Source organism: Ptychodera flava, chromosome 2 (assembly GCF_041260155.1).
Source record: "Ptychodera flava strain L36383 chromosome 2, AS_Pfla_20210202, whole genome shotgun sequence".
Classification (NCBI taxonomy): domain Eukaryota; kingdom Metazoa; phylum Hemichordata; class Enteropneusta; family Ptychoderidae; genus Ptychodera; species Ptychodera flava.
In genome coordinates this window covers 3,782,874-3,801,543 of record NC_091929.1, presented here as the reverse complement: position 1 = coordinate 3,801,543, position 18,670 = coordinate 3,782,874, and the positions used below count along the sequence as shown (strand labels likewise).

General features: G+C 37.0%; 1 long non-coding RNA gene across 1 annotated transcript; it reads left to right on the top strand.

The window, feature by feature from the left end:
• Window positions 1-911: 911 nt before the first annotated feature.
• LOC139151666 (uncharacterized) lies at window positions 912-16,888 on the top strand. The gene is made up of 5 exons (XR_011556470.1): window positions 912-1,230; window positions 11,325-11,422; window positions 12,058-12,200; window positions 14,546-14,583; window positions 15,501-16,888. It is a non-coding gene; the product is annotated as an uncharacterized lncRNA (long non-coding RNA).
• Window positions 16,889-18,670: the final 1,782 nt, after the last annotated feature.

Genomic DNA, 18,670 nt, shown 5'->3' with positions numbered 1-18,670 from the left:
TTCCTAATGTTTAAAACTTTCACCGTGAGTCTGCAAATATTCAGCATCATCAAATGAAAATGTATGCTGAACGTGTGCATGTACATGTACATCTCACTTTCCAGAAATATCTGGATATCTGCAAATGAGATGTACCATTAAACTTCAAGATATATATCACTTTGCCAATTATCTGCTCCTCTGATTTTCTGTTCATCATTTCTAACTGACATCTTTGCTTGTCTTTGTGTGCATCATATGTATCAGTGAGACATAACGAAAAAAGTATTCATATTTAGTAATTAACTTTTCTTCAGAAATTTACAACCAGATATGTTTATTGCTACCCTTTCCAAAAGTGTGCCACTTGCAGTCCCTGCAAATCATTCTTTTTATAGTCACATAACCCTGAAATGATTTGTTATATCATCGATTAATGTCCACTAGGCCCTACAGTTCCTGCAACTTCTTAGACTAGATATGTCTATAATGTACCGTATAAGCATGCATGTATATATTAGGGGGGGCCATGGAAAAAAAACAGGATAGATGAGGGGGGGCCATAGATTTTTTCTATAATTTACTAGGGGGGCCATGGAAAAAAATCACCGAGAAAATAGAAAATCCTCCACCCTCCCCCTGGAAGTAAATTCTGAATCGTCCCTTAGCCCTTTGAGCGCTGTAAGTTATCTCACCAATATTTTTTGGTAAGTTTTTTGACAATTTTGGACGAACTGGTCATCACTTTTCATCGGCGACAGGTTTTGATCAAAATCTTAGGAAAAAATGACTGGGTTACAATAAAGGTGACAAAAATTTACTTCAGTTTATGTTATTGTTTTACCAGTTCGCCTGTCGAGCGCCCTCAAGAACATGATAGAGGTAAGGTGAGGTCATGTGCCCAAAGTGGGTCACGCCGTTTCGAGAAACTCTGCTGCTCCATTAACCGATAGACACCCTGTTAGCTGCAAGCATGATTCAGTTTTTCCTCTTTCAAAATTTCTGACAGCAAAATCAAAGAGAACAGGGTGGACGCAAAATCATTGATTGGAGTAATGTGTTACAAACAAACGACAAAATGGCGGATACACTCAGCAGACGCCTGTCGCTGACGACTTACTGAACTCTGTTACTAAATATTGGTTCATTTGAAACTTCTACTTCTCCGAAGAAAAACATCGAGGACTTTGACAAGATGGGAGATTTTACGTACGCGTTGGTAGCTCACACCAAACATTTGAGGCTGCATTAGTGAGTATTAATCCATCTTTGGTACTACAGATACACGCCCACTTCTGATTGACCTGACATGTAGTTGGCACAAGCTCAGTGCAATCTCGAGACTATGGTGCAGTCTGTACTCAAACGTCTGCAGAGAACACCAGAAAAAAATCACCTGCGTTTATAATCATGATGACTTATATGTGCCGCGCTCGGAAGTTCTTGAGCAAGTGGATAAGTTGTAGATTTGCTCAAAGGGTCATGGACAGGATGATCGATCGATCGTGCGTGCCATGTCTTGTCTTATCGAAAATTCCCGCTGTCAGTGGAGACACCTGTAGTAGGTAGTGTTTCAGTGTGGATAAGAACGTTACCGTGCAAAATCAATTAATACAGGATAAACATTTACACACTACATGAAAGTTAAAAAACTGGCGTGCAGCTGTAAATAGTCCTGTCTTTACGTTGGTTTGGTCGCCAAGTGGGAATTAATGTTTGTTGATTAGTACATGGATGTAAAAAATCCATGATTATTAGTAGTCTCTTGTGATGTAGACTATATAACAACAGTCGGGTGAGTTGCTCGAAGGCTGTAACGTAGTCAGTATCGCCGCCTTTATAGATAATGTGACACATTGTGTTTATCAGCAATTCAGTTAGTCTACCTTATCTGAGTAACTGAGCAGCAAGTATTACATTACAGTTGATACAAATAGAGTTCTGTAATTGTAGGAGATACTTTCCTCACACATCGTCAAGTGCAGAGCGGACAGCTACAAAGTGACTCCTGTCTTCAGGTTCTTGTTAACATAGGGCGCATATGGGTTTAACAGTATATTGATTGAAAGCTGTCCTATTTGCTTGTAATATATAGGTACCAGTGAGTACACGGAGGCGGACTCCTAAATGTCTAACATCCTGGATACGGGTTGAGATAAATGCTACTGCTGGATGTGGTTTTCGTACAGATAGTATGTCTCCTAGTAGATATTTTAGACTTGGATAATATTTCATTCTTGAAGTAAGATCTTCATGAAGTAAGATCTTCATTCCAATAATAAACAATGGCGTCCTTCAGGTCTTTTTCAGACATTTTTGGTCATTGGCAATTCCAACATCCAAACTGTCGCTTAATTTGGAAATGTAGGCACAGCTTAGACACAACAAGGATGACATCCATCATCAGGTACCGGTAGGTGATGTATATAAACTGGGTTGTATAAGCCATGTGTTTCAGAAGTCCCTTGGCAGCTGGATCTTTTTGTGCAACCATGCAGACTATACAAGTGTGTCATCAGTGGATCAATGGTTCTGTAGTCAGCCTCAAGTGCCTCATAAAGGGACAGCCACCTTACAGCATGAACTTCTCTGTATTTGAGTTTAGGATGATCAAGAATTTCTTGAATTTGCGTAGTTGCTTTTCACGCTTAGGAGATCTCTTGAAGTAGTAGAATAACTGAGTCAGCCATTCCTGGTATTTCTTAAGAAGTTGAATTCCACTTGTTGCAGCCTGAGATGTACTCAATGCTAACCTATGTGCACTGGCTAGAGCCTACAGACGAGATGTATTCTTATTAGCTGTGAATGATGATTATGATAGGACAAAAGCCAACCTTCACGCTCCATTCAGACAGTTTGTCTTGTGGCAGCATGGCATTTTAGGTGCTGCAGACAGACCGGCCAATCATCCAAAGCTGCTCTTTATGGGCGATAAGGAACAAGTATCCTGACCCCTTTGGTCAGTACACAGGCTTCATACCATTGTGGCTGGCATAATTTTTATGGAACACTAACACTTTTTTGCTTTTATGAGACAGTTCAGTTAAGTTTGATGAAAATTGACATTTTATAAGTGCTTTCAAAAAAATGACATTTTCTGCGATAAACATGTACTCATATTTATTATATCATATATATTACTAGCTCAAGTGATTTTTCACATGTAACAAAAATTCAGCAAAGTTTAATGATAAATGACAACACCTTTACATGAACAATGAGTGATGTGGGTAGTGTCCATAAGTTTTATGTTTTCCTTGATGTTTGTTCTTGGACAATAGAAGCTGTAGGTGGAGTTTGGATAGGAGCCAGATTTGCAGATATCCTGCGAGGATCTTGTGGTTCCAAGTCCATCCGTCTTTTTGTGCCTTCCCTATCTGCAAAATGTTTCACAAAAACTGACTTCTTCAGGTCTCTAACATGGAGATAGGTTTTGTCAATCTTCTCAGGAAAAGTAGACCTTCTAGTACTCTTCTTGTTATAGTGTCTATGGTAGCTGCAAAAAATTGAGTGAGATATTATAGAAATTATAGGCAGCCTGACTATTACAGTTTAGTTATGGGCAAGGGTGAGAGGAAAGCAAAAATTTAACAGGTAAGGCTTGCCAAGCTTGGTTATTTTGGCTTTTAAATTATCAACAAACCCAAGAAAACCAAAATTTATGAAAATTCATAAAAAAAGACAATGGGGCCCAGAACTTGTACTGCACAAATGTTGCACTCACAGAACAGTGTCATGCTCAGTGTATGTGAGCTCTGTGTTTTATAACACTGTGCAATATTGATGAGTAATACTTTTTGAAAAAAAAACACTTTAATATATTGAACTGGTCAAATACATGACCTGCTCTGTAATATTTCAGTCCTTGTGGCATCAAAAAGTTTACATTTTTAATGAAAAGTTGGCTTTCAATGTCTTTAGTCAACCGCTGTAAGACAACTTGTGCTGCTATTGTTTTTTTCAACTCGTGAAGTGAGCTATAAAATATTTCCACCTTTTTCATCAACACTCATGTCACAAACACTTCATCTCTACAAAACACAGCAAGCTCTATCAGCTGCAAGGTTGCTTTTTTGTTTTGTTCTCTACAACATTACAAAGTTATTTAATTTTTGTAAACCTTAGGTTTCGTTGTTTGTTTGTACTCAATGATGGATATTGTGGTCAATTGCTGCCAATATGTTTCATGCCCTGTACACAGGTGGTGACTACGCATATCGTTTCGCTGCGTACATTAAGATATTTTGTTGGAAAGTCTCCAACTCAACAGTGCTCCTAGAATTCAAGCGGAAAGTAACTAATGTTCATACTTCAAATAACATGCTGATACCATACAAAAAAACAATGTGGGAGATCGGACAACGGTACATTATCATTAACTTTTTACGTATTTTTATTTAATTGATTAGCAGCTCTTTCTCGCTGTCAACATGACCTATGAACTGAATGGGTCTTATGTTTTACAAGTAAGGAAAGGCATCATTGATTTCCTACCTGAAGTTCAAGTATTAGTGAACCTTGTTCAGGAAGTATTTATCTAAGACCATCTTTCTAAGTGCTACATGAGCTGGGTCTCCCTTCTTCAGCCATTCTCTCCCTTGAACTCTTTCAGCTGATAGAGGACCATGGTCACATCTGTTGTATCCCTGGCCATAAGAAGGGAGTGCCCAAGCATGTTGTTTAGTGACGTAATGCAAGACTCCACACCAACTTCCCTTAAAAAAGACAAAGAATGAAAGTTATTAACTTCTGCCCGATATACTTGTCTCTCAATTACTCACAACACATGCTATTCAGTAATCTCATTCTTCAAAATTGTTTCACTTCAAAATCTATAATTTAGTATTATGATTCAGTGAGTAAATTCTCTGTTTTGCTTTCAAACACTTCATTGTCATGTTTTACAACCAGGTAGGCACAAACATGTTTGCAGAAAATCATGTTGAAAAGTAAAATTTGGTGATATATACAAAAAGGTTGTTTCTGCATGTATTTTTCAATGGGGACTCATTGTTCATGGAAAGATACTATCAAACTGTTGAATGGTTTCATAACAGCATTGAATAGCTCTGCCTTTAGGTCTTTGTGCACAAAATTGCCTTGATCTGATCATACCGGTATTTCCAAACTAGATGCATTGTTGACTCTCTTTATTCAACATATGGTAAGCCAAGTTGATAGCTTATACAATTGTAAATAACATTTCACTTACTTGATTTTCAATTACTAAACGGGCAAATTTCACAGAAAGTGGATTTGTCTTGTTAGTGTAAGACAACAAAGTTGGTAAAAATGAGTATTTCAGTCACATTGATATGTAAACATCAATCCAGTTGCATGATCTTGGCTGAAGACAGTATGGTGTCACTTCCAAGACGACAGAATTATTCCTTACCAAGAACTCATAACTTGAAGTCTTTTTGGAGCAATACCAGAAGTGGTTGATAATATTCATTCCACTTCTGGAGTGGTTTGCACTGTTTCTCTTGACTAGCCTAGATGTAAATATAATGGTACTGCATGTAAGTGTCAGCACTGATGTAAACTAAAGGAAGATGATGATAACATCATCAAAAGTAATGAGTATGTGACAGAGATTACTTTACACTTTCAGCATAATATTTTAGTTCTGTATGATAACATTGCTACAGAAGAAAAAAAAACAAGTGAACACTGATAAGAAAATACCTTCATTATTTCCCAAGATTCTTTGCTGCATGCCATATATCATGGGAATGTTTTATGTTTGGGTATCTGCTTTCTGTGGAAATAAAGTGTTTTGATTACTGGACATTAAGTACTAGACTAGTATAGCAAATCTATGCAAAACTTAAGGTAGCTTTCCACCTTTGCGACGACCTATTTTCAAATGTGAATTTTGCCATCAAGATGTGTACTTTTACCCAAGTATTATATATCACCTGAAAGCTATTTCTATGAATTTTTTTGTTTTATCAAGAAAATTAGTGCGCGATGAATATTTTTGAAGATCTTAGTGAAAGTGTAAAGAAAATGGGTGGTCTCACGTAAAAAAGTTTAAGTCTGAGCGGAGAGGGGCTATTGTTTAGGAGTTAACGGGCAATTGGTCTTCAGAATACTAGCTACAAAACCGTGTCTCAGATTTTTGAAAAAGGCCTTAGTTTTTTCACATCTTTGAGTCAAAGTTTATCCACCGATTAGTCTTACAATGCCGCCTAATTAAGCAGCAATAACTCGACTTTAAAAATCTTCATAAAAAAACTGAGACACGGTTTTGGAGACAACCTACTTGACAAACGTCTGTGAAAATCTGGTGAACTTCCGTTCACGCGTTCTCGAGTTAAACTCTTTTGAACGTGCTGCAATGTGACAAAATGGCGAACTGAGAAAAAGGCGATTTAGTAAATTGGTTCGGGTTTTTCCTTTTGAAGGCAATAAACGATGTACTCAACGACAAAACACTAAAACCAGATAGTGAAATCAAAGTGTTCAACTTCAACAGTATATTCACTCATTGAAATCAGTGTCAACGGTCGAAATGAGGCTAAAAAGGGTGAATTTGGGGAGCGTTGTACTCTTTTTAGAGCGCAGTCTACACAGTAGCTGGTGAGTAAATAAACTTGGGGAGTGCCAGGGAAGGGATTATGCATAATCTGTTGACTGATTAGTTGTAAGGTTTAAATAGAGTATTAACTGTTCGACCTAACTGTCGGAACTGCTATGGCATCTCGATGCCGTCTACACGAGCGCTTGGACTAATTACCTCCATGACAAGCGTACACTTCAGTGTAAGTTTATGGCAGCATTCGATTCGACCTCGGAAACGACTCACGGAATGAAAGCGAGCCCGATGAGTGATATAGGGAAAACAATATTGGCTGACAACAAAAATATCTGCGTTTGTATGTGGATGTACATTTGCGGTGTCTGTGATCATGGAGATAAAAAGAACAGCTCCATGCTGTGATTCATTACGGTTAGAGTAACCGAGGATTCTAGTGAGCAGCCATTTTTAGATCTTCACGCGCCTTGAAAACCGATTAAAACTAATCAACTACGAGCATTTCTGAGACAATAGTTCGTCCTCACTCTGTACAGCATGAGCAAATCGCCTGTCGGCGGCATAAAAGTCAAAGGAGAGAAGTTGAGAAAACATGAACGTACATGAACGTACGTCATTTCATCAAGCGCAAGTTGCATGCGATAGACCGCTAGTCAAGCGTCATACGTCACAGATAGATAACTCTCTGCTATCGTTCGTATCCAACATGATTACCATCGATTCCAAGCGAACATGATATCAGACCCGTCTTCATTACATGTAAATCTCAGGATTAGGATGGTGTTTTGCACTGTATTCAAGTAGTTAGCCCGTAAGTGTCTCATTCAATGGTTTATCGACCAATGATGACATGTTGATGAAAACTCAGGGCGATTACATTGTGACGGTCAAATTCATATTGAAATTTGTCTTCGGTCCTGCAGCATTTTGGCTACTGCCATGATAACTGATAAAAATGTTGTCGTGTCCATTCCCATAAAATCATTTGATTCATATTCGTCCGGTGTACGATGAACATTTGTTAGTCGACGTATGTTTTTACCTTGTCAAGGTCGGTAATGAAATGGGACAAGGAAAAACGGGACCGCGGGATTGAAACGACTTAGACATTATCAGTTCACTGCCATTGTGCCAAAACGTCTGCAAACCAAAGCAAATATTGTTTTGTGGCGTGTGATTTCTGCATCGCTACGTATTTTGCCTTGGGAAAATTTCCTGTCGCTGTCTTGAAGCCCATGCAATTTGTTTCCACCTTGTATTTTCTAATCCCAAGTAGTTCCAGTGCCGCGGTTTCTGATATTTCATTTTATTCATAAATTGTTCAACTCACTCAGTATTCTCATCGAACGGACAATGTCGGGTTTCTAGACCTTTTGGCGCAAAGTCGTTTTGGCCGCACAATTTCCGACGCCAAGACGTTTAGGCAACGCGACCAAAGACGTTTCGGCACTACCTGGTTGGGGGAACTCGTGCCAAATGTTACAAATCAAAACACTGAGAACTATAGTCTCAGAATTCACATGCTCGAAAGTTTGTGAGAACATGGTGAAAAACCGTGAGAAAAGAGTTTCATATCATTTTCAATAGCAATAGCCGCCGACACTGCCAAAGTTTGAAAAGCGGCGCCTAAACGGCACTGTAAAAGTCATACTGGTCAGAACGCAAAGGTCACGCTTATGAATATGACTGGTCTGTCAGTTACTTATAAGTTTGAAGGGAAAAAAATAAATCGTAACGGGGGTGTCGAAATGTCTTGGGGCCAAAAGAAGCCGAAACTTCGGCCGAAAGAGGCCGAACGTTGCTTGAATGTTGAAGATGTGAAGGGTGTTGGTTGCGGTATTCAAGTGTTCCCGCTGTCACTAAGGCCGCCAGTGGAACGTACCATTTATGTATACGGGACAGCCTCTTCAAAGATGTTTAACATTACGAAACTTATCCACCACTCCTGGTGCTTTTACAAAAGCACAAAAATGTCCCAGATAAAACATTTAGTGTGTGGGCCATTTTTGTAATCTGAAATTGTACCGTCAACAATGTCATAAGTCTGACCTTGTCCGATTGTGTCGATAAATTGTGATCTTTTGGGAGCGGCCACTATGAGAAAAACGGTAAGACCCACCTTTCGCCAGGTACACTCTATGGTCTTGACCCATGCAGTGAACGGTAGGTGTTAATGGGATTTTCACAGCGCATGTTGTCTAAGTGCATGCGAATACTGTGACGCTGCCTGCTTAGCGTAATCCCTTGTCAATGAAGACTTAACGGTTGTCTCAAACGCCAAAATCTACACCTGTGCCTCTCGTACATTTTTATTCCAAAATTTCACCCAAAAACAGGAACTTCACGACCAAGATATTCTACACACAAGGAAGATCAATATTATAGGAATACTTTTCAGGGATAAAAGAAAAATCGTGTTTTTATCTCAAAATACCAAAACAAAGGCGGAAAGCTACCTTAATATATACGGCAAGATGACAACTGTTTGCATGGGCTTCAATTGCTCTTTAGGTACTTTTTTATAGATTCCTAGATTGGGTTTCAATTGCTGTTAAAGACAATATATGCCACACAAATTACAGTGAAAGAATGATTTACATTGCAGTAAATATTGCATGACCTAATCAGTGACAGGAGTCAGTAGTGCCCATAACATTGATTTAGTTCTTTGTTGATAATGACAATTCTACATGGATAAATCATCAAAATTAATTGCAAGTTGTAGTTTCCCTTGGTGTTCAATTCACTATGGGACTGGTCAGAGAGGTAACATGTACTGAAGGGAAGCTAAAATCACGTTGAAACTCACTGTATGACAATACAAAGCCCCCATAGCTTAAAATGGTTTTATTTACTTTGTAAATATGTTGCAAACAAAAATGATATACCAGTATTTTGAAACTTCTTCAGGGAAAATTTTGACAATCTGACTAGACTTACTCATGAGTGAACCTATCTGCCAGTGTGTGCATCAGTGACAACTTCTTTAATCTCTAATCTTTGGCCTTGCAACTGTGTCATACTTGATTCAAAACAGGCTTTCTCCAAATTGGTAGACTTTTTCTCAGTCTGTCTTTTACCCATTGTTACAAGAGATATGATATTTTTGACTCATTCTCCACTACAGTTTAGGACCAGTACTGAGCATAATTGGCCAGGACTATCCATGCGTCCATCACCTGTTTCATACAATAAGAAAAAATTTGACAGAAATAAAGGTAAAACTGAAAAGTACAGCTTTTTGATGCTTCAAAAATCATGCAGTAATTTGCTAAGCAATTACCAGATTTCAAAGCAGGATAAATTGATAACAATTGTACAGCTGCTTGCTTTGAGCATTGTCTTAAATCAGCACAAAAACCAATGTATGAAGAAGATCACTGTGACATACATGACTGTGACACAATTAACTGTGACCTACATGACTGTGGCACCATTCACTGTGACATCTATATGACTCTGACATATATGACTGTGACATACATCACTGTGACATTCATCACTGTGACACAATTCACTGTGACCTTCATGAGTGCAGGCATCATTTACTTGACATCTTACTGTGACATACATCACTGTGACATACATGGCTGTGTCACATTTCAATGTGACCTACAGTACATGACTGTGGCATCATTTACTTGACATCTGACTGTGACATACATCACTGTGACATACATCGCCGTGACATACATCACTGTGACATACATGGCTGTGTCACATTTCAATGTGACCTACAGTACATGACTGTGGCATCATTTACTTGACATCTATCACTGTGACATACATTGCCGTGACACAATTTAGTGTGACACACATGACTGCGACACAATCCAACTTGGCATTCATGCTACTAGAAGCTATTTGGATGGGTATCTGTCCGTCTACTGAGAATACAGACTCCAGTATTATCTTAGTTCCAATTGTGTAAATCAACATAGGCACAGCTGTTTGATCATTAATTGAATGAGAAAATCATTACTGCATGGGGGCAAGTCAAGTGCAACTCATACACAGGATTAGACATGCAGGCTATTGATGAATGTCTGTGTATACACAGGGGATATGTACAGTGTATGAGCCATACTGAAAGAATTCTTCTACCATCAGAAAATTGCAAAAGGACCTCTGCACTCACTATTTGTGGTATAATACTATGTACATCCTCTGTACCATATATATCTGTAGTAGCTTCAGAGATATTGGCCCTATGTTTTTGGAAAGTGGATAGTGTTGAGAGAATTTCTTAATGTGATCTTTTTGGGGTTTTGTCTGTGGCTTCTCCGCTAGGTGACTGAGTACTGTATGTTGTGAGTTTGAACCCCATTGAAACCACCGTACTTTAATCATATCTAATAACTTAATAATACGTAAAGTCAATATAATCCATTTTATCCCGCAGAAACATACTGTAAGTGTTTGTAATGCTCTGATTGCAGTGTTTTAGGGTAATTCTGCATTGAAATCCAACCAGTCTACAATGGAAATATAATAAATGCAAATATTTGAGATTAGAGACAAGCTTTTACAACAACAACATTCAATGCCAGTACTTTCAAACTTGTGAGGGCGCTCTTGAAAGAAAATAGGCAAGAGAAAATGCCATGATTCATATTGTACTGTTTGAAAATTCTGTTCACAAGAACTTTCTACGGAAATTCTCAGTGTTATTATGAAGGTTATCCTGAAGTTCAATTACGAATGGTGAAGTTTAGTTTGTTGTTATAAGAGATAAGTGGAAGATATTTTGAAAGACTATTCATAGTTTGTGTATTTTACAGAATCTGTTCTTTCATCACTATAGGTACCACACAACAAACACCTAAAAGTAGCTATCTATACAGCCTTGGTGTCATGGTTACCGGCATACAATGGTGGATTCCTACAACAAAGCAAAATCTGGTAAGTTGTTATTGGTTTAAAAGTTTACATGACAGCCCTTGCTTATATCATGTGATTTGGTTCGGCTGCTTTCACAAAAAGTTTGGGGGAAGGTTTGAGGAATTCACTGGGGATCCAAAAATTCTGAGAGTAGTTGAGGGGGGCTTGAAATTTTTACAAAGCCTACAATGGGGTCACCATGCTTGATTTTCTACAAATGTGCAATAAAAGTCACTGTTCTTGTCAAAAATCACTTTAAATATAAAACCATTCATTTCAAGTTCATGCATGATTGCAATTTTAGCATCTCATCCTACAATAGCACAAAGTAAAACTTTGAACAGTAAGATTCTAATGTAAATGGAAAAATGTGTGATTAAATGGAATTATTTATTTTTTACCAAATTTGCCATTATTAAACCCAAAATGTCTAAGATTAAACGATTTATTTGATGAAATATTTTAACCTTCCAGTATTGTCAATTGTGTAAAGCATTTTTAAGTAGCATCTAAGTCATACCGGTATGTCTTGTACTTTTGAAAACAATAGTTTTCATGTTGGTCACTGTGCTTAGTTTTTCACAATTTGACAAAATGTAGCCAGGAATTCACAATTTGCATATTATCTCAATATTGTAATTTTGAATGCTTTTCAGCTGGTGCCATTGACCCGGCCACAGTTGGATAAACTCAAGTTGGCTTAGACTGATAAATCCAAAAATGTCCACTGGTGCATTTAAACATTAATCAATTTAAGAACTTGCCTTAGGAATGTTGCTCTACAACCTGTTGATAAGAGGTAAGTATCAAACATCTGCGAACTACGCTTATTTTTACTCTGCACATTTCTAATAAATATGCATCTATAATAATTTGGGGGTGTACTTGAAAAATTTTGATCATATAGACTAGGGCTACTTGAACGTTTTTGAGCGAATTGAAGGGGCGATCTGAAAAAAAGATTTCAATTGTGATTCCTCAAGCCCCCCTCCCCATCATTTTTCATGAACGGAGCCCAAACAGCCAGAAACAGTATTTCAATTGTTACTCAATTATCTGTATGTAACAAATAACAATGCAACATGATAAACACCTTTTACCCAGCAGTTTCTGGTCTACATGTGTGTCTCACTTCAAAACCCCTTGGCCCTGCATCAACTCCAGTAGGTTGTTTCCATTAAGGTAGTACGTGCCTCAAAAGTTAAAACACTTCAACTTTTGCTCAAACTTTCCTCAAAGATTCTTTCAACCATTCTCTTTCAAAATCAAGAATAAAAATCAGGGATGACCATGCAAAATTTGATACTAGGGAGACAAATTACCTTAAATTTTCCACTATTTGAAATTCAAAATGGCTGCAGTGCCTATGTTAACTCTATGAAAAAAAATAAATTTTTTGATTTTCAAAAAAACTAAGACAGTGAAAACTTTCCTTTCACCAAAAGCTTTAAAATGAACCCCCACAAGTAGTATATCAGAAATGAATTGTTAAAGATAGAGAGTTCAAATACTGTATGTGTACCTGAGGTGCATTCTACCTTAAGGGTCAAAAGTTCAGCAACAGATCCATTTTACCTATTTCCAAAAATATTATTTTTTTGCAATGCATTGCTCAGTAGGCAGCAAACATTGGAGACTTTTCACAAGAATTTATGTTGTTGGGTTTGCAGAAGCTGACGCAATGTTGTGTGTATTTTGATACTTTGTGCCCACCACTGTACACCAGGGTACTGCCATAGCAAGAGTGTATGCTTTGGTAAAGCAGTGTTAAAACCTCATTTTTTTGCTCCATGTAGACTTTTTGACAAAAGTAATGTTGATAAAATGTTGACTTTTGATCCCTGTTGTTTCCCAAAAGCATCATTTTGAATCACCATTTTGTAAAAAAAGTAGTTTTGACTTCAGGTTGTTGGTAGAAATGTAGACTTCTCAACAGAGAAGTTGTACACTTTATGCTTTATCATGTTAACTGTCCAGGGTACACCTTTACTTGATTTGATGGGTGAATATACCAATACAGCCAGATTGTAGACTGGCTATTCATGAGATTGACAATCACAACAGTACTCATGTCACAAACTCAAAGCAAGGTGTACATTCACTCTTGAAAGTATTCTGAAATATAAAGGCAATCTTTGATACATACAAGTTGCAGCAGGGCAAATTTCTTTAGGTTCAAAGGTTACAGCTATATGTGGTAATTACCTATCATTAACCCTGAGCTAATTTGAAGCTCTCCCAATGAACCCTGGGAAATTACTCATCAGACCATTGGTGGGACAATTCCAGAGAGGCAAAGAGAAAGTGAATTTGAAAGAAAAAGTCGTATTTACATAAAATTTACTGAATTTTGCTTGCTGTTTTCTCATTTTAGATCAATGTCAGCATGTTTTCTTTCAAATCAGTCAAATAGGTTGTTGCCAAGGTTACAGCATTTGGTCCCACAAGTAATTATCTATTTCATCACAGTAAGATGTCATGTTGTAAAACAGCACATACAATGTGCAATGTATAGAGACTGATATCATTTTGTATGTATTGAAGATTGTGTTGATGATTCTCAATCCAAGGTTCTGCTGTAGAGTCTGTTTACATGGACTATTTACGTGATGTAAGTCCCTCATTCCAAATCCTTCAGTCTTCTTTAAAAATTCTATGGTTGCCATCACTTACTCAGCTAGCAATGATGACATCAATAGTGAAAACAGCTTGGCTAATCTCCATCTATGACAAGGGGATTCAATAACCATGCAAGCCTACTTTTTGCAATTTCATTGAATGTGACCCCTCCATGTCTTGTTAATTTCATGAAACACTCACATATACCGTACATACTCTCTATCATATCTCCCACACAAACTTAAAATTGGGTTTAGATTTGAATACAGTGAGTTAATTAATCTGTATAGAGATTATGCTACAAAATCTACCCCTTGATATTTCAGAAAAAATTTTCATAGAGTAGTTTTGATATGAAGTCCTGCGCACTATACTGAATTCAACTTTTGTACAATATAGTCTACGTTAAATTGTGAAACCTCTATCTTGACTTGAAAATTATTACAACCAGTTAGGTGGAATAGAGAGAGTGAAAGACTCATCATGTATCAGTTATGTAATAAAGATGATTATCATATCTTTCAGTTGATGCTGTTGAAGCAGCCAATAGAAGAACAGAAAAGGTACAGTTTTTCAATGTAATTGATTTGAGTGAATATGTCATATGTACATGTAATGTGGAGAAATCAACACTACAAAAGTACCAAAGTTTCTGTCTTTGAATATTAAATTAAAATTTCATAATATGTGTATTTTAGTAGTCTGACATATTGTTTGACTTCTGTAAAAGCACAAAGAGTGGTTAACAAAAGCAGACATTTTTCAACTCTTTCTGTATGTTGTTAGAGACTTGCCAATGTCGCTGACCTCAAAATGATTGAAGGTGGTAAGGTACAGATACATAGTCCCTTCCGCCATCGTCTCTGAGATGTGACACATGAAAAATTCATGAAAAATCAGGTGTTTGACCAGAGAGTAGTCTAATATTGCTTTAATTTAAGGTAGCATGCACCTCAAAAGTGACTTTTGCACAAACTTTCCTGGGGGGGGGGGGGGGAGGAAGGGGGGTGTGTGTGTCACCATGCAAAGTTTGGAACTAGCAAAGCAAACTACTCGATATTTTCAATATTTGAAAATTCAAAATGGCTGCCATTCTTGTGTTAACTCTAAGGGAAAAATAAGATTTTCGAAAAACTATGACAATGAAAGTTTTTCTTTCTCCAAGAGCTTTAAAATGACCCCACAAGTGGTAGATCAGAAAAGAATTGTAGAACTTTGAGAGTCCAACTACCTGTCCCTGAGGCGCGTTCTACCTTAATAGCACAACTCTGAATGACATTTTGTGAATTATGAATGCAAATCAAACCTTTTTTCGTATACGTAGGCATGGGAACAGGTGTCATCTCACAGTAATAATGATATCGCATAATGAAGAGTTTGGAAATGCTATAAATATAATAAGGCCACTGTATGTAAAGCAATAGCATGACATATTTGATGATGCAGTATATCTAACCACAATTGTTTTGTTGCTTCTCAGGTACTGGTGACATAACTTGTCCCAATTGTGTATCTGTGCATGATGGAGGCCATCTTGAGAAAGTATATTCATCCATCAGGCAATATTCAAGTCCCATAACACCATCAACAGGTGGTTGGTCATATGACAGCTCATCACAGCAGACAATGTATGTTGGTATTTACAGACCAGACGAACACTCACAAATGGCTGTGGCTGGTGATTTTGTCAGAAATAAGTCACCTTGGTAACATAGAATGAATTTGTTGACGAGGAGAAACTAGGATATTACAGTACGGCATTTACAAAATCCATGCATTGTGTGGAGTCAGCAGAGTCTGGTGGAAGCCATTGCAAATCTACACATTTTGTCAACACAGCACTTCTGTCGTTACCTATTGACAATTCAATACATAGAGTTTATATGTATGATACCTTAGAGGAAACTGTAAAAGAGAAGACCCTTATGAGATGCCTAACCTGTGCTTGACAGTGTGCTAAATGGTCAGTTAACAGTTTGACATTATGTAATTTCACCAAACATTAACAGATGTGATCAGTAAAGGATGATGACTTTGTCATGTTGATCCCACACTACCATGTATTGACATGTACCACATGTAACACTATTGGAAGTAACAACACAGAGTGACATTACATCTTCCCTTTCAAGATTGATCCTGCAGCTAAACTAAATGAATGGAACAAATTTGGACTCTGCATTTTCAGAGACAATCTTCTTTTACATTCCACCAACAGGACAATTCCATCGATACAAATTATGACTTTGACACTCAAATCATCAGTCATTACTACAGTACAAGATGCTGGGAGAAGGGAACCAAGTCATTCAGACCAGCATGAACCAAACTAGTATGAAACTACCACAATCTTGTGATTAAAATATATATGAATTTATATAACTTGATCATGATATCATGATAATATTTGTTTTTCAAAGAATTGTTTGAAGATGCGCTGTGTTCACTGTCATATCGGTAGATCATTCGGAATTGCATTGTGGCCAGATAACTGTGATGTACATTGAAATTTTGTTGTCACATCAGTTCTTTAAGAAGTCTTTTCAAGCTCATTAACTGTAATTTCAGCTCTATTTATCTGTGATGCTGTTTAAATATGTCAAAATTTATGCAAGAATGTTGTATATTTTCTCTGTGTATTTGATACAGAAACCTTTTATCCATGACAGTCCATGTATTTCTCATCTTTTCCATAACAGTCCTTAATAGCAGTAGTTCAACTTGACAAAAATTCATGGCAAACTCAATGTCTTTACCACTTTGGTTCTTGAATCTATCAGTGAAATTTGATCCACATGAATCACTTAATGCTGAGTCATAACATGTTGAGATTCAAAGTATTAATTAAACAGCTAGAAGACACTATCATGCCAGTGTGATAGTATTGTATTTGTATATTGGATACATGCATAACCATTGTCAAGGTCACCTTCATCAAATGAATCTGATATATTGATGGATTTTAAACATTATGCTAATCCTTTACAATGGCACATGAAACATCACAGTTATATATATATATATATATATATATATATATATATATATATATATATATATATATATATATAACATTCTGTCATTTCGTGTTTTTGTGAAATTGTTGACATGACAGTTGTGTGTCAGGTGTCAAAGTTTCAATATCAAAGGTACACTGTCACCTGTTCCAATTTTGCCACAGTTACCATGGAAAGAGAAAACCTAACCAATACAGATTTTAAGCAAGTGGCCGCTTTTAAACAGCGCCCTCAAATGGAAATTTTGAATACCAAGGAACGCCCCTTTGACCACATATGGGCATATTTAGATTAAGGTGACTGTATACCTTTAAAGTTTGAATACAGTATTTTGAATGAGCTGTGAATGTATTTCACACTTGCATAACAAGATGTCCCAGAACTGTTGTACATGAATGCATGTTAATCAAAAATATCAAAGAGAGAACAATAGAAATGTCAGTGGGTTATTACACTGTTGCCAGTCATCCAATTGCATCTCCTCAGAAGCCATAGTGAGCTATTTTCAGCTCCCTTTGCCAAACCTATATGGCAATTTAGAGTGTAAAATATGGTGTAAAAATTTTGGTATGTAACGTCTGTCTGTCTTTATGCACATACCGGGTATGTATGTATATATGTATGTATGGTGTATAAATGTCTGTATGTAATATGTCTGTCTGTATGAATGTATGTATGTATGTATGTATATATGTATGTATGGTGTATAAATGTCTGTATGTAATATGTCTGTCTGTATGAATGTATGTATGTATGTATGGGACGATTCAGAATTTACTTCGGGGGGGGGGGGGGTTGGGGGGTGGAGGATTTTCAGGGGGGGGGGCCACCCATTTTTCCCAAGAAAATTTAGGGGGGCCCAGACAAAAATACCACAATCTTTTAGGGGGGGCCAAGGAAAAAAAACATCAATTCAATATTTGCCCAGAATTTCTGATCTCTACAAAACTCTACAAAAGAGAACCATAGACGCTACCTGAATTACAGATAAACTCAACATGTTTAGTTAAACTCCTTTAGCTGCCAAATTCAGTAATATTCAGAGTGGTTTGTTTTATGCATCTACTGCAGTATCTTGTTCTCCTCCCTGAAGCGTTATGACATGTCCAGTATTTAGCATGTCAATACAAACCATACAGTGAACAGTCAGGGTTTTTTTTGTTGAAAAGAGATCTCAGATCAAGTCCAGACTAGAATTTATTTATCAACAATAACAATGGTCATTTATGTTCACACTGGTATGTTGCTAAATACAGTATTGGGTGTTCTATGTAGTGATAGAATAACAAACAAATGCTGATACACAGAGATGAACATTGAACAAATGCTAAAAATTACAGCAAATGTCTTTTTAAGGTTGGGTTTACCTTGTAGCTTGTAAAGCAGTTGAAAGTTGCATGATAAAGAAGTGTTAATTTATGCAAATGTATGCAAATCACCCGATTTCTTGGCTTCTTTTGCCTCCAAATTTCAAAATTTCCAAAGAATTTAACTCCACTCCGGCTGGGTCAAATTTTCTGAAATTTCACATTATGTTTTTTAAATGCTATATAACACAACAACTATCAATTGGTTTTGTTTGGCAATAAAGCTCTTACATTTTTAATAAGAGGCATTTTGAATAAGAGGCATT